Genomic DNA, 6,234 nt, shown 5'->3' with positions numbered 1-6,234 from the left:
AGGTAGACATAAAATATATCAATTCAACCAATTATTGCAGTAACTATTTTAAAAGAAACTAGCTAGATGCCCGTGCGTTGCACGGAACATCAAGATGCATTTGTATGAGTAGTTTATCTTGTGAGAGAAAATGATGAATGAGGGAAGGCCATATTTTATTCCTATCTGTTAGATATAAATCCGACGGCCCATATTGCAGGATGGCACACACACCATCATCACCAACTCTGTTTTCTATTCCCTCCATTCCTAAATATTTGTCTTTTTAGAGATTTCAACAAGTGACTACATATGGAGCAAAATGAGTGAATCTACACTCTAAAATATGTCTACATACACATCCGTATGTGGTAGTCCATTTGAAATCTGAAAAAGACAAATATTTAGGAACAGATGGAGTAGAAGAGTAGACATGGAGATATATCAGCAGCATGATCTACAACAAAAATGTGTTGTACTGGTTAGCGCCGGATGCTCGCAACACGATGACATGAGTTCGAATTCTGTCTTTAACTTTAGATTTTTATATTATATATTACTTATTTAATATATACTTCTCTCGCTATTGTACTGACAGTGGAACCCACAGAGTACTTAGAATACAAGATTAAGGATGGTCTTGTTTCTTTTTAACTTTCTGTACGAAGCTGTAGCCACCCTGCAAGTCACGTGTACACTGTACATGCAATTAACTTTTTATAGAGGGACAATCATACATGCAATTAACTCAAATGGATTGGATGCCACTCTATTATTTCCAGCATAAGAGCATCTCCAACGGCAGCCGACAAATTTCCTCCCGTTTCCTTCCGCGGAGGATGACATCAAACGCCAGCGGCATACATTTTCACAACTCTAACCAACCAGATGAAATTCGTGAAAACACGGACTGATTTCATATAAGCATGAAGGATTTCGTATAAAAAAGCTGGATCTTCCTATAAACATGATGGATTTCATTACATTTACATGAAGTAAGCAGTGCTAATCCGGGTATCTTGTATAATTAATACTCCCTCCGTCCAGAAATACTTGTACTAGAAATGGATGTATCTAGACATATTTTAGTTATAGATACATACAATTTATCCATTCTTAGAACAAAAATTTCCCGTCAGCTGGAGAGGGAGTATATAATCTAAATGGTCGCCCGCAGATCCCTTTGTCTTCCTCATGTCCGGCAGACACTCTGCGGGGTCAACGAAGGTCCTCGGAAGAGACGAAGAAGCAAAGAAACCACCTGAATGCGCAATCATCGCCTCGGCGGTGGCCTTCATGGGACCCAAGTGGCGGCGGCCTCCCGTGTTCTACTTCTCCTTGATGATGGCGGCAGACACGGAGAAGCTGGCCACCAACTCATCGCTGTCCATGCACCCAGCTTCTGTCTCTGCCTGCATGGCGCTGCCGCAGGCATGGGAGGCGCGGCCACAGACACGGGAGGCGCGGTACGACGCGACAGCGACGACGCCTGTACCGGTGTGCTCACCGCCATGCCGGAATGAAGCAACTCACCACTCCTCATCGAGCTGAACTGGAGCGGCGAGTTGCTGAACCATGCGCCTGCTTGGGGCGGCAACTGGCTCCGTCGGGCCAAGCGAGGTTGGTGAAGCACCGAGTGGCCTCACCCGTATCTAGAGGGCTCGGCGGGCCACCCAGCCGGGTAATATGCCGGAGAACGGCTCCTCGAAAGCCATCGAAAGAGTGGAGAAAATGGTGAAGGCGGAGATGGGGGAGCGGCGGAGGGGTGCGATTCTTGCTCGCTGTCTGTCTGGCCTCGTGTAAATAGAGGGCGGACGGTAGGAGCTTGGCCGGTGTCTGGCCTTGTTTAAACTGAGGGTGGACGGGAGGAGCTCGACCGGTGTTGCATTTAATTCTAGCTCGCTCATGAAAGGAAGTTTGGCCGAAGTAGGTTTCTCGGTTTGCATGCAGGTTTAACGGAGGGGTTTGATGGAGGTGAGGAGGCGTGTTCAGCCGAGCGTGCAGCGGGCGGCGCAGTACTATTCGATTTGACAGCGGGCGGCGCAGATCCCGATACGGCTTTAATGCAGACGAGCGAGGGAGTAGCGGTTCTCGAAATGTTGAATGGCCAATGCATCCTCCTTTAATTAATGCATGAGGGAAGTAATGGGAGGAGGACCGGGAAAAGAGGCTGCACGATGTGAATGCAACGTAGTTTGCCCTCATATAAAGGCGCCCCTCCATTCCAATGCATCTCCACATCGTACGCACCTAAGCATTTGCCTAAGCACCTACACTAAGTGCAAAAGAGCTCACTCCAGACCCATGGCGGTGATGCCCACGAGCGGCCAGCGGCATGGCGTCGAGGATCGTTTCCAGACGGTGTTGGAGACCGGCTGGTGGATGGCCGCCGTCGACACCAACGACGACTCTCAGTTGGACCAAATGATCATTGCCACCACCAACAAGTTCACCGTGCTCAAGAAGCTCGCGGACGACATCGCCGTACTCCTCCAGCCCGCGCGCCCGGGCTCCTCATTGTCTGCCACCCTAATCGGCCTCCATGGCCGGAACCTCTTTCAAGCACTGGTGGCCCACCGACTGCCCACCGACGCCATGAAGAATGTCCACCTAAAGGTCACGCTCGCCGCGAGATGCCTCGCCCTGCAAGAATTCGTCGACCTACATATCCACGTGTATGAGCAAATCGTGTACATAGGTATCTACAAGGCTAGTGAGGACGCTACGACGTTGGGCTTCCTCAACCGGCTGGAAGCCTTGGATGCTTTTGCTGAGAAGCACCTCGACCTCGCCACAAAAGTCGCCGCTCCTTAACCGCCGGTCGGTGGCCCGGCGCACTAAGTTCAGGAGGTGGAGGTCGTACGTTGATGGATGCATCTTTCTTCTTGCCTTCTGTAACCACCACTGCAATCGCATCATCATCGTGGCCTTAATTCTTATTGTGGTGTTGCATTCTCGTTCCAGTCAATACCGACATGTGTGATCCCTTTGCTTAATTATATGCATCATGGTAACTAGTACTCCATCCGTCAATTTATAAGTTGTGCTTACCTTTTCCATCAACTTCGTGCAACGCGCGAGCATCTTGCTAGAAACACTAGAACATGTCGGACCGTGTGTGACCAAACCGACAATGCGCCAACCTAGGTACTACGTACCCTGCTTATCTGGCGGAAATAGCCCCGCCCTAGCGTTTCCAATCGTTATTTCTATCTATCGATCGTGCCAAGGAGCATAACCAAAATGTTACAATTTATACATGTTTCTCTACTCCTACTCCTATAAAAGACTCAGTTGGTGATGGTGGTGTGTCTGCCATCCATCGTTTTTGACCATTAGATCTGCATCTAACGGTTGTGAGGTAAGTTGTGGCATTTTTGCAACAATAGCCCACTTCTCTGCTCCAATTTGCAGAAAACCCCTTATTATCTTGAAAACAACCACATCCCTCCCTCACCTCATCAAAACATCCTGAGAAATATATATTCTCCTATAAAAGACTCAGTTGGTGATGGTGGTGTGTCTGCCATCCGTCGTTTCTGACCATTAGATCTGCATCTAACGGCTGTGAGGTAAGTTGTGGCATTTTTGCAACAATAGCCCACTTCTCTGCTCCAAATTGCAGAAAACCCCTTATTAACTTGAAAGCAACAACATCCATCCCTCACCTCATCAAAAAAGCCTGAGAAATATATTTTGAGTGAAAAGTACTCCCTCCATTCCTAAATATTTGTCTTTCTAGAGATTTCAATAAGTGACTACATACGGAGCAAAATGAGTGAATCTACACTTCAAAATATGTCTATATAATCCGTATGTGATAGTCCATTTGAAATCTCTAAAAAGTCAAATAATTAGGAACGGAGGGAGTAATATATTAGGAGTATATCAAAACAAGAGTGATTTCTTTCAAGTTTGTGAACAAGTACTACTATTCTACTACTTTGGATCCGTCGCAACGCACGGGCACATTGCTAGTAAAAGGAAAAGGCCTGCGGGGTTCGCGTCGCACTCCCCCCACACACGGCCGGGAATCGGGAGTACTCCACGGCCCGTCCGGCACGACACATAGCTTAGGGAGGGCGTGTTGCCTAGCATTTTCACTTTCATGTGGGACTGCCGTTGAGCAAACCGACTATTGGAAAACCGCACCCCGCCTGCCACCGGGTTGGAAAACAGAAACGAGGGGAAGATCTAGCTGTAGCACGAAAGCCAATAAATTTGGTGTCAAATGGGGCTCGTTGATAGAGTAGGAGCATTCCGTACTACTCTGCTCCTACTAGTACCAAGTTTGTACTATACAACTAGTACTACCACTATACAACTAGTAGGTACGTGCACGGCACAACATCGTAGGAACAAAAAACAGGAAGATCTTGTTTTGGATGATTTATCTTTTTTCTGTCAACGTAGTATGAATAATATGATGTGGGGGGCACCCATGAAGATTATGTGGCTTCGTTGCATGGCTACAAAAGGTTAGAGAAAAATAAATAGATAATGTGTTTAGAGTGCACTCCACTAAACAGATATACTTTGGATCCATTGCAATGGGCTGGCACATCTATATCTATACCCCCTATATGGTGTGTGAATAACTTTGAAAGTTGGTCGCTGGATGAAGCCAATCCGACGGTACAAAGATGGCAAATGCGAACACTACTGGCCGTTGGATATCATCTACATTCCACCAGATTCTGTCACATGTAGAATCTAGAAGACTCCATGGTTGAACTTCATTCATGACTAACTTTTCCACAACTAAGCTTAGGCAAAGTGTGTATCAAACAAAAAATGTGGCTAACAAAATGGCCACCACAAGTGTGGCAAGATTTGGCAAGAAGGTGAGTCTATGACATGTGGACCATGTAGCTAGAGAAGTGTGGCAAGCCACAAGTGTAGCAATGAACCAAACACATGCCTGGTGTGTTTGGTAGGGTGTATGAAGGGTGCATGATCCCAAGAGTTCCATTCTTGACCCATTTTGGGTGTTTGGTAGAGTGTATGGAGGGTGCATGAGTCCACACTAGATTAGCACAAATACACTAGAAGCATGCATGAAGAGAGCATACATGAAGAGGGGTGTTGAGTTGAGCATGCATGAAGAGGGAACAACTGTGCTGAGACAAGAACGCAACCAAACACACTTGTGGCACACCAAAGCTTAGGCATGGTAACCTTAGGCTGCAAACCAAACCATAACTTTGAAAGTTGGTCGTTGGATGAAGCCAATCCGACGGTACAAAGATGGCAAATCCGAGCACTACTGGCCATTGGATATCATCTACATTCCACCAGATTCTGCCACATGTAGAATCTAGAAGACTCCATGGTTGAACTTCATTCATGACTAACTTTGCCACAACTAAGCTTAGGAAAAGTGTGTCTGCCACAAAAAAGTGGCTAACAAAATGGCCACCACAAGTGTGGCAAGATTTGGCAAGAAGTTGAGTCTATGACATGTGGACCATGTAGCTAGAAAAGTGTGGCAAGCCACAAGTGTAGCAATGAACCAAACACATGCTGGCACGCATAAGCTTAGGCATGGCAACCTTAGGCTGCAAACCAAACCATAACTTTGAAAGTTGGTCGTTGGATGAAGCCAATCCGACGATACAAAGATGGCAAATCCGAGCACTACTGGCCGTTGGATATCATCTACATTCCACCAGATTTTGCCACATGTAGAATCTAGAAGACTCCACATGTAGAAGCATAATGCACAAACCACTAGAATCTCATGCGTGCAATGCACGTGTACCTTAGTAGTAGTTGGTAATGATACGTCTCCAACGTATCTATAATTTTTGATTGCTCCATGCTATATTATCTACTGTTTTGGACATTATTGGGCTTTATTATACACTTTTATATTATTTTTGGGAATAACCTATTAACCGGAGGCCCAGCCCAGAATTGCTGTTTTTTGCCTGTTTTAGGGTTTGGAAGAAAATGAATATCAAACGGAGTCCAAACGGAATGAAACCTTCGGGAACGTGATTTTCTCACCGAATACAACTCAGGAGACTTGGACCCTACATCAAGCCAATTAATAGGAGGCCACGAGGTAGGCGGGCGAGCCTGCCCCCCCCCCAAGCGCGCCCTTCACCCTCGTGGGCCCTGTTGCTCCACCGACGTACTTCTTCCTCCTATATATATCCACGTACCCCCAAACGATCAGATACGGAGCCAAAAACCTAATTCCACCGCCGCAACTTTCTGCATCCATGAGATCCCATCTTGGGGCCTGTTCTG

This window comes from Triticum urartu, chromosome 4A, assembly GCF_056163025.1.
Source record: "Triticum urartu cultivar PI428250 chromosome 4A, HENAU_Tu73, whole genome shotgun sequence".
Lineage (NCBI taxonomy): Eukaryota > Viridiplantae > Streptophyta > Magnoliopsida > Poales > Poaceae > Triticum > Triticum urartu.
The sequence above is the reverse complement of the archived record's forward strand: the minus strand, read 5'-3'. Positions refer to the sequence as shown.